Raw genomic sequence first — 11,572 nt, 5'->3', positions numbered from 1 at the left:
AGGGCAAGAACCCAGGTCCGGGGATCAAGTCCCACACCAGGGTTCCTGCATGGAGCCTGCTTCTCCCTCTGTCTGTGTCTCTGCCTCTCTCTCTGTGTCTCTCATGAATAAATAAATAAATAAATCTTTAATTTTTTTTTAAAATAACCTATCTGTTGATTCACTCCCCTTTGCAAGATTCATTCTTCGGCTCTGTGAGACAAGAATCTTGCTCTCCTGCTTCGTCACGGCTTACAAAACAAACTGGCCCTATCCAGTGTGGGCAAAAATATGGAGCAACTGGAACCCTCACTCACCACTGCTGAGACTGCAGAATGGTTCAACGGTGATGGAAAAAACCAGTTTGGTGATTTCTTAAAAAGTTAACACCTGCCTGCCACATGCTCCAGCCGGTCAATGTCTAGGTGTTTTCCCTGAGACAGACAAAAGCGTATATCACTATGAAGACTTTTCCCTGAATGTTCATAGCAGCTTTATCTGCAACAGGCGAAAACTAGAAGCAATGCCAACACCCATCAATGAGGAGGTGGGTGGACCAACCAGTGTGTCCCAGTAATAGACCACTACTCCACGGTGAAAAACAGTGAGCTGCTGGTTCACGAAAAGACAGGAATGAGTCTCAAAATAATTCCGTTGAGTTAAAAAAGAGAGACTAAAGTGTGCATACTAAGTGAGTCCATTTATATAAAATTTTAGAACCTGTAAGATCTGTAGTGGCAGAAAGCACATTAGTGGCTGCCTGGGGGCAGGAGGGGATCCTAGTTTGGGGACAGACAGGAAGGGGGAAAACAGAAGAGCACGAGAAAACCCTCCAGGGTAATAGCATGTTTGTTGTCTTGAATATGACGATGGTCTCCTGTGACAGAACTTGTCCAATTATACCTTTTAAATAGATATAGTTTGTGGCACCAATTACACCTCAATACAGTTGTGAAAATAGGCAGAGCTTCTCTGCTTTTCTGCAGCTTATATGTCACTGGGTACCAACAAAGATAAGTGTATTTTATTAAGTTGAACCATATGATGTTGCTGATTTCGTAGGCAAAACCCAAAAACGTTGCCAGTTTCCTGTGATCCGACCTCATGGATGTAAATGCCGCAGAAGAAACTGGTAAGGCCTTCGGGCAAATGAGAAGGAAAGCAGGGTGAAGCAATCAGAATTTCCAGGCAGAGACACAGTTTGCAAATTTTAAAGAAGTTGTAGTGTGCCCAGGGCAGATTTCTTTGAGACAGTGGCGTGCAGCAAATTCAGAAGAGAGACGGAGAGGGGTCACGTGGATCTGAGGGGGATGGGACAGGAACCTTGCATGCAAAGCAAAGAGCGAGTTAGGGAGCCAGCATGCCTCACCTGTTGAAGGAGTAAGAAGTCCAGGGTGGACTTTCAGAAGCTGAAAATGATTTTTTTTAAAGATTTTATTTGTGAGACAGAAAAAGACCCTCCATTGAGCAGAGAGCCTGATGTGGGGCTGGATCCCAGGACCCCCAGATCATGACTTGAGCCAAAGGCAGATGCGTGACTGATTGAGCCCCCTGGGCGCTCCTGAAAATAATTTTTTAAAGAGATATTGAGGAGTTCTCAGAACACAAGGCAGAAAACAAGCCTTTGAAGAGACAGAGAAACAAGCAAAGAAAAACAGCAGGAGCCACAGACAAAGCCGGGCTGGAGAGACCCCCCCACCCCGACCCTAGCTGCACTGGGGTCTTACCTGGGCCCGCTTCCCTCCGTGCCCTGCGCCCTGGCGGGGGTGTCCACACCACTGTGGCCAGCTTCGGGGAGACCTCTGCCGTGATCCGGAGTCTTCCACTGTCAGCTCCACATTCACACTCCGGTGGGTACATCTGTCCCACCAAGGTTGGGAGGTGTCCCCAGTACTCCGTGCCAGGACGGGAGGGACAAGCATCTGAAATCTTCAGCTTTTGCAACAGGAAGGAGGCCCTGCCTTCCTTTCGCACCTGCTCTTTTGGGGCATCCACCCTCCGCGGTGGAGGCCGGGGAATGAAGTCGTCTTGAGTTTACCCACCAATGCGCCGCCCACAACGCCCACCAGGAGAGCTCTGTGAGAGAGGGCACCGTTAGTCTTGAATCCGCTGTGCCATTAAGCTCAAGGAGGGGACAGAGGGGACCAGAAAAGGATGGAGGAGCCTCGGTAGCTGCACTAAGGATAGCAGCTGGGGGCCAGCTAGGGGACGGGGGGCTCCATGCCCTGAGCCTGGGGTGTGATGCCCCGCAGTGCCTCCCTTGAAATGCTCGATGACCTTATCTTTGGGTTCATGTGAGGTTGGACAGGAGCATCCACGAGGGTCAGGGCCTCCACTTAGGCACCTCCCGCCTCCCAGGAATAGGTGTTGGGGACCTGTCTCTGCTGCTCTGGCCCTTTGGGGGCCTGAGCTCCGGCTGACCTCGGGGCTTCAGAGGGTCAGGGGTGGGCTTGCGCCCCGGGATCCGAGGGGGCCACTCTCACCCCTCAAGTCTCCTGGTACCAAGAGATCACAACAGTCACTAGCAAATAAAAGCCACCACAGCCAGCGGAGGGAGGGAGACCACGGGAGAAAGGGAGAAGCTCTCTTCCCCACTTTCGGAGCAGGACCCCCACGCTTCCACTTTGCACAGGGCCAGGCTGGTTGGGTACCCAGCTGCATTTAGCACGGGCGGGAAGGCTGGAGCTCCTTTCTTTCTTTCTTTCTTTCTTTCTTTCTTTCTTTCTTTCTTTCTTTCTTTCTTTCTTTCTTTCTTCTTTCTATTTAAGATTTTCTTTATTTATTTGAGAGTGAGAGAGAGCGAGCTAGAGGAAGGGCAGAGGGAGACACAGGCTCCCCGCTGAGCAGGGAGCCCGACTGGGGACTCAGTCCCAGGACCCTGAGATCATGACTTGAACTGAAGGCAGGTGCTTCACGGACGGAGCCCCCCCAGGCGCCCCCCGTGGGTATTTTCATTGACTTTGCCCCCTGGAGAGTGCTGACAGGCTGTTGCACGCTGGCTGTGATCTGTATTAACTACCATGAGCTGAGATCAAGTGCCTTCTGGTGACCTCCAGCTTTCCCTAAAATACCATTTGGGATAAATGTGCTCATTCAGCAAATCTTGCTTAAGCGCCTCTTGTGTTCAAAGTCTGTAGGAGAAACTGAGGAATAAAACCTCCAGGTTCTTTGACATCTACCAGTGGGCAACAAACAAGTACCTCACCCTGAGAATTTGATGAATACCACAAGAGATACAAACTGTAGCCTTGCAGTCCCTCTTATTTATGGGTTAGTGGTGAGAGGTTCTGTGAGCTGATCAAGAATCCTTGTATATCAAAAACCAGTTATAATCAGGTTAAAAATATATCTTAATAGAAAACTCAGAATTTTGTCTATCCTAAGTTTTCCAAATTCTTCCTTAATTTAGAAGCTTATCTAAGCATGTTTTAAAAATTAGATTCCAGAAGTGCCTGGGTGGCTCAGTCAGTTAAGCATCCGACTCTTGATTTTGGCTCAGGTCATGACCTCAGGGTCCTGGGATCAAGCCCCACGAGAGGCTCCCTGCTCAGCAGAGTTTACGTGAGATTCTCTCCCCCTGCTCCACCCTTCCACTTGCGCACATGCTCTCTCTGTCTCTAAAATAAATCTATAAAAATTAGATTCCGAGTATGCTCCTTTCTTTTACCAAAATTTTCCATGAATCAATTTGCAAAATGGGTAAGATAAAAACAGAAGTCCAAGAGACATTTAGCATTTTCAAGTTGCCAGTTCTCAGGAACAATGCAATGTAAAACTCTCAAGATGACTAACTCACAGTCCTGGTAAATCTTGTTGCTACACCATGTTTGGAGATGCCTAGGATTTAGACCTCAGTGTACTTTATAGAACACCTTATTCCATCCTTACTTTCAGAAATAATAAAAATTGAGGTCCGAAGAGTCACCTGGCTTAGGCACAGCTATGCCCTTCTCTTTCATTGTCTATCTAAGAGTTGCTTCTCAGAATCCATGTTTTCATATAACAAATTGCACAGACTTGTAAGTAGTCCTGTTACCCAACCTGGCAATAAAGTGAAAGACTCAGAAATAGACATGAAAATAGCTCATCTCCAGGAGAACCTCTGCGAGCAGGGGCCCACTTTACACTAGGAACCCGTGATAGATGAGCAAAATTATGAGCCTTGAAGATGTCCATACCCTAATTCCCAGAACCCATGAATATATAAGGTCACTTGCAAAAGAGAATTAAGGTTGTTGGAAGAATTAGGGATGCTACAGTACCTGAGTGGTGATGACATTTAGTGAGGTTACTCAGGTGAGGCTTCCCTGAGCAAGACATGTTTGAGCTGAGATCTCACGGTCAGTAGGAGTGAAATGAGGCCACAAAGGCCAGGAGAAACCATCCAGGTGGAATAATAGTGTAGGCAGAAGTCCTGTGGCCCGACTAGCTTGGAGGGTACGAGGGACATACCCACAGTGTGACCAGAAGGGAGAAAGAAAGGGAAACTGGTATAAAGCGAGGGTGGAAAGGCCAGTAGAGACACAAGTGTTCAGATTTCTGTAAACCAGATGAGCAAAGTCCACCCTCGTCCTGGAAACAATAGCAAGCCATGGAATGAGGGCCTCCGCTCAAATGGAGGTCAGAGACCATTTATTTTCAGGATACAAATTAACTTGGATACTACATCTTCAAGGAAAGATGCAAAGTAATCCAATAACGTGTTCAAACATTATGTTTTAGAAGGATGGCTCTTAAGTCTTGAATTCTGAATAAGTGTAACTTAACAATAAGTATTGCTCTTTGTAGAAGACTACGTGTCATGATAACTCAACTTTTTTTACAAATTGAAAAATTCATACCCTTTTGGTTAACTGAGTGTGTTTTCAGAAGAACTGAAAATAAGCTGGTCTGAACAGAATGTTAATCAAGTGTTCCTGCTGGTGTCATTGAGAGTGTGTGACAGACGTGCGTGCCATGCATTCTCCAAGCTCCTAGCGGACTGGGATCCAGAGCTTCTCAGAGATTCTGGTATGCTTTATGCATTATTTTCTGAACAGCTGATGTGATCACAGGACAGGTACGGCAAAAACCCCTGGTGTAAGGAATATAGGAAGGAGCCCCTAAGCCCAAAGTGTAATCCTACCCAGACACACATACACACACACATGCGCGCACGCGTGTAGACAGCTAACGAGTTAATCGAATCACGCGTGTACATTTCATGAATGGACTTTACTAAAAACAATAAAACTACATGAAATTGATACCATCCTAGGAAATCCAAGTCTACATACTGTCGTTTCTATGGCAACCAACCAGTAGGCCATGGCCCTGATTCTCCAGCATAATGAATTTCTTACATGTTGGAATGATCCAATGTTTCTAAACATCCCAAAGAACTTGAGGAAGTCTCTTTAAAGAGACTTAAACACATAAACTGAAAAAAAAATACATATAAAATACATGCACACACTCTATCTAAATCTAACACAATTGTCCTTCCATTTGTTCTCACTTCATCCTTGCAGTTCTGTGTCTTAGCGGAAAATGAGAGGGCAGATCGCACATGTAGTGGAGCTTTTCTTTCTCAAAAGTCTCCTATGTTTATTAGCGTGAGTTAGTTCAGTCGAATCATTATTTTGGTCTGGATACATTTTTGCACAGTGAATTGCACCTAAAATGTGAAAAGGAAAGATCAGGATACCTATACAATAAGTATTCTTAACCCTGCCTGCATAATAACATATTGTAAAATTATTTATGCCCAGGCCGATTCCTAGAAATTCTCATTTAATTGTCTGATAGTTATTAAAAATACTTATTATTCTTTATTAATTACTAAGTGGTACAAATAAATGTAAAGCTATAGAAAAATACCTAAGCTTGTCAATTTAGAGATTAATGTTTTTAATTAATCTCATTCTTTAACTCAGGATTGTAATATGATTTAAGCCCCCAGGCTATGAGTTTATTCCCTGGAAGTTACAGGCAGAAAGTTATCAGCTACGAGGAATAAGAACAAAAGAATGGTTTATAGTTTTGTAGAATTTTAAAATATTTCTTTTTTTAAAGATTTGTATTTATTTGAGATAGAGTGGGGGAGGTGGAGAGAGTGGAGGGGGTGGAGAGAGCACGAGTATGAGTAGGGAAAGAGGCAGAGGGAGAAGGAGAAGCAGGCTCTCCACTGAGCAAGGAGCCTGACATGGGGCTCGATCCCAGGACCCTGGGATCATGACCTGAGCCAAAGGCAGACACTTAAGTGACTGAGCCACCCAGGTGCCCAAAGATATATCATTTTAATTAAGTAGGGCATATCTAGTCCCTCTATTTTACAGACTTAAAAAAGAAACAAAGGAAACTCGAATAGTTTTCTTGCAGTTACTGATGAATCCTGAACTAGAGCCCAGTTCATCAGGCCCCAATGTCTTATCTGTCTTGACTTGACAGTGAGCTAGAGATATAGGGGCCACACCCCCACCCCCAAATATTGAATACCTGACTCTTCTTTGATTGATCTGCAGGCACTGTAGGTTGGGGAGGGATCTTTGAGCTTGAAATCACCATGACAGCTTTGCAAATATCACATTCACATAACAAGCAACAAAATTTGATTTTGCAAGAGGATATAACTTGAACATCTCATCAAATACTACAATTGGATTATTTGGGTCATTATAAAGCTCACCAGTAATCTCCAACAAGTGAAAGTTAATTTTTGGTCGATGGATCCTTGCATCCCCCATGAATTACTGATCTAAGAACTAAGCAGACATGGTCATCGATCATTGGACACATGGTTTGCCTTTTGCCTAGCATCCAAACTTATTTAAACAAAGCAGCTCATTTTAATAAGTAATAAGATTCCTGAAAGAACGTAACCTCATGTTACTTGATTACTGAAAGGACTTGTAGGAAAACTTTCAAGTCTAATAGTTAACCAGATGGTTCGTCTTGTCACTCTTTGGATATTCATGACTGTGTCCCCTTCAATGTAAAGAGCTAGCAGACCTTCCCTCACATCTTTTATGACTCCCGGGATCAAGGGAATCATAGGGAAGGACAGGCTTGCATCCTGTCTCATTTAGGCCACCACAGAACTCACTTGTGTCAGGAATAATCTGAGCTATTGAAACTCGGAGCCAAAATACCTGAACATTGCTGACATCAAAAACCACAAGGAAAAAAAAAGGTATAGGGGTTGGGGAAAGATTGAATTTTAGATCCCAGGGAGCAGAAATGAGGAAGTATAAAGAGAAAGATTGTAGGGACTGATCTTTTTTTTTTTTTTTTTTTTTGCTTTGTTTTCTTCTGCAAATCTGGATTTCTTGAAATGGCTAAAGCAATCCCTGCTTAACCTCTTAAGAAAGAAATTCCTAAAAACCCAATGACCTCAAGGCACCTGGATGGCACAGTCAGTTAAGCGTCCAACTCTTGGTTGCAGCTCAAGTCATGATCTCAGGGTAGTCTTGGAGAGAACTCCACGGTGGGCTCCTCACGAACACTCTCTCCCTCTCTGTCTGCCCCTCCCCCTGCCTCTCTCTCTCTCTCTCTCATAAATAAATAAATCTTAAAAAAAAGAAAGAAAGAAAAGAAAACCCAGTGACCTCAGTACAGTTATTTCTCATGGAGAAATCTCTTCAATATGCTAACTTATAACTTCTTTGCCACATACCTAAAGATAGCATGATACATTAAAAGAGCTTTTCACTTGGCTGGTGCCTATATTTACATAAGAATGTTTATATACATAATATTCTTTCTTTGTCAGCTGAAAGCATGCCCTGAGCCCCTGTTCTCTGGACTTTCAACTGCCTGTGTATATATCAGAGGTTGGATCCAGACTAAGCAGAGAAAATTAAACATTTCTTAACCTAAGAAATCACAGTCAAGCTGAAATAAATTCCTAATATCGAACAAGTCAGCATTTAGGAAATGCTAAACTTCCTAGATGAGGTCGCAATAGTGACGTTGAATAATCAAATGCAGACTCCTCGGTAGGGTGTAAAGGCCTTTAATGGTCTGACCCCACCCACGGGTCCGACCTTATCTCCCGCCACTGGGATATCACCCCCGCTCTGCTCACCTCTCAAGCTGAGCCCCACGGTGGCACCACAGCCCCGTGCCTCTCCACTTCTGTCCTCATCTACATAGAACAATACGCCTCTCCCCCTCTGATGTGCAAATTTCTGCTCCTCTTGCTGCCTGAACTCAGTGCTTCTTGTGAACTTTTCCTTCAGCTTTCACTATTGTTTCCCATTCCATTTTCAGAGCTACCTTCACACCCCTGCACACTCATTCTGGGCATCCACGATTGTACCTGGCTGGCAACTACACCAAATAATCAGAATTATGAATAACGGTTATAAGCTGGACTCATCCAAAGTCTAGCTGCTGTATCAAGAATCTAGGCATCATCATAATAGTTTCCAGCTCTTGGGAGATAGAGACAAAATACAGGAAAAGTGATCTTGAGGGCTGGAATGGAGTGACAGACAGGTGATAATTTCAACGGGGAGGATGGAGTGGGCATCCCTGAGAAGGTCGCCTAGGCAGAGACATGAAGGAGATGAGGAAGTGAGGAAGAGCTCGTCCCCGACTATCTCAGTGTGCCTTTCCCAGAGTGAGGGGGATGAAAATAGTGGGAGTGACGTCCGACAGGAATGGGGGGACCCTGCCTGCCTGCTGTTGTAGGGACAATGGCTTTCCTCTAAGGGAAGAGACAATCATTGCACAGTTTTGAGCAAAGGAGTGGTCCTGAGGGATCGCTCTTGCTGCTGGGGATAGGATAAATGTAGAGGCCAGGGCAGGGACACAGACGCGGGGTGGGAGGCTGTTCTAACAACCCACCTAACAGCAGGTGCAGCCACAGAGGCTGAGCAGAGAAGAGCTGGAGTCTGAGAAATCATGGCTCCAAAAAGATTTAAAAAGTCTTGCAAATAGATTTTATTTTTAAAGATTTTATTTATTTATTCATGAGAGACACACAGAGAGGCAGAGACACAGACAGAGGGAGAAGCAGGCTCCATGCAGAGAGACTGATGCGGGACTCGATCCCCAGATTGGGATCACACCCTGAGCCAAAGGCAGATGCTCAACTGCTGAGCCACCTAGGAATCCCTTGCAAATAGATTTGAGGTTTTCCAAGCACATACATCCTTGGAACATGGTCTTGAAAAGGTTTCTAGCTCTAACTTAGACAAGATATTTGGAAACTGTGATGTGTGGCAAGTATATTAAGAACACAAAAGCATCTCTGGTTTTCCTGTCAACGTCCTCTACATAGTTCTCTTTTTATGTTTACATTTGCACAATTTGACAGGGGTGTGCAGTCAAATATAGTAATGCAGACTTTAAAAAAAAAGACTATTCTCATCCCCACAGGCATACAAGGATTAGTTAATGCACAGCACAGTGACCCAGGCCCACATTTCTCAACTCCCAAACGTAAAAGCCTAGTGTCAACAGGCAACACATTACTCCCTTCCTGCACCCCGGCCTTCCCAAGAAGGATCGATCGGCTGGTGTCTCCATGGATTTCTTGTAACTTGGATCCTGGCACGGATGGCTGGACTAGTTAAACATAATACACACAGCTGTTGCCTACCTCTCATACACCAGGTGAACCAAGGGAGGCGTCGGGCATGGTTGTATACAGGTCATCAGTAGTGATCTCAGATCCCCGCGCTCGCTATAAAACCAAGATCCCCCAAATCCATAAAAGAATATGCATGCTTAGCAATAGAAAGGAGTAAACCTTCCATACAAAAAACTACATGGATGAATCTCAAACGCACTATGCTAAGTGAAAGAAGGCAAATTTAAAAGGCTACAAGGCTGCCTGATTCCATTTAGAACATTTTGGAAGAGGCAACACCATGGGGACAGAAAACTGTACACTAAAAGGAGTGAGGTTACCATATGTAAATTGTACCTCCACTTTAAAACATTTTTTAAAAATATGCTTAGGACTCATCTCCTGTCTAAATCAAATTTAAATTTGAAACTTACTTGTGAGTGTCTAAGTGATTTCTCTCATTCAAGGAAGATACAAATGTAAAAAACACAGTCTATAGGATGGGATTTCCGGTCCCTAGAAGGTGACCAGGTCACTGGCCTGGGAGATGACTGTGCACGACTATTATTTATTTGGTTTTTCCTTTGTGAAAGATGCCCTCCAAAAAGTCTCAACTCATCTAAGTGGGTTGCAAAGGGTCTTAAAAAGCAAGTTGAAAATCCCCTTGTGTGATTCTTGTACAACCGCTAATTTGCTTTGGCAGTGGTGCAGGATCCCTGGGCTTTTTGGCCCGTGAATAAATGATGGATCTGCAAGAGATTCTAAAGTTCCAAGACTTGGACTGTCATTTGCCATGTCCTCAAGACAGCGGCACACAACAGACGTGTAAGGCAGCACGCTCGTCTCAGGGAAAGCCAGTCTAGAGGAAATGACAGGTGTAATATAACGGATAACACACAAAAATTAGCTGCCGATGGAACTTTGCAGACAGGAGATCAATGTGAGGTTGAATAATTATTGGAGGCTTCAAGCAGGGACTGAGCTAAATCTGGGAATTTGTGCAAAGACCAAAAATGAGTGCATTTCTGGCAGCAGAAACGACCAGCGTCTAAAGACGGTCAATAGGAAGGAAGGGAGGAAACAACCTGGCACCAAACTTGCCTTTCATCTCAGCAGTAGGGTCATGTCTTTTCAGCTAAGGGGTGAATCTGTTTTTTCATGGCTCTGGCACACCCTGAAGCCTAAGCTTGGCTTTGCTTACATCCAGGAGGGTTTAGCTGCCAAACCTCATTCCAGCCAAGTTCACACCTACCACAGAGCTTACATATCCAGGGGTCTCCAGAGCTGGTTCACAGACTCTAACCAATGCCCCATTATTACAAGGCACAGGTTAAGATAGTTTTGATTAAACAGGGGGAAGAAGTCTCAATAACATGTTTGCTGAGTATACAACATGTAAATGATGCCATATGAGGTGTCCTGGGATGAGTAGAATTTCCTTAGTTCTCTGGGGCTCTCCAAACACACATGTCCATTCTTACAGTAGAAATACACGTTGGGGTCAGGATAAAGAAAACCATAAGATGGGCAAACTACTTTCTATCTATAATGCTAGAGGGACTTTCGTATTTAACTTTAGTGCATTCTCAGATGAAAGATTAATTTTTTTAATGGAAAGCTTGAAATTTGCAGCTACCAACCCACTCATGTTCAAGACAGATTAGAGTTCTAGGACCTAAAGCAGAAGGTAAAGTTCTGAAGAAGAAGGAGAAGAAGAAGGAGGAGGAGGAGAAGGAGAAGGAGAAGGAGAAGAAGTGGGAAGAAGAAGAAGGAGGAGGAGGGGGAGGAGGAGAAGAAGAGGAAGAGAAGTATATTTGGCAAATCAGAAAAAAAAAAAAATCAAAGAGAAAATTCCAGTCCTTCAAAATGTCGCTTTCAGTTGCTTTCCAAAAGACGCCACCCAGAGACTTCAGGTGTAGTTTGTTAAAAGAACCAAGCTAGCATGTGCTGGTTGGTTGGTCAAGGGCAAGGTGTCATGTGAATGAGAACATTGGTTGTCATCAAACGACACTATCAGCTCCAGGAAAACTTTATTCT

This window comes from Canis aureus, chromosome 36 (genome assembly GCF_053574225.1).
Source record: "Canis aureus isolate CA01 chromosome 36, VMU_Caureus_v.1.0, whole genome shotgun sequence".
Lineage (NCBI taxonomy): Eukaryota > Metazoa > Chordata > Mammalia > Carnivora > Canidae > Canis > Canis aureus.
Note: the sequence above shows the minus strand (reverse complement) of the source record.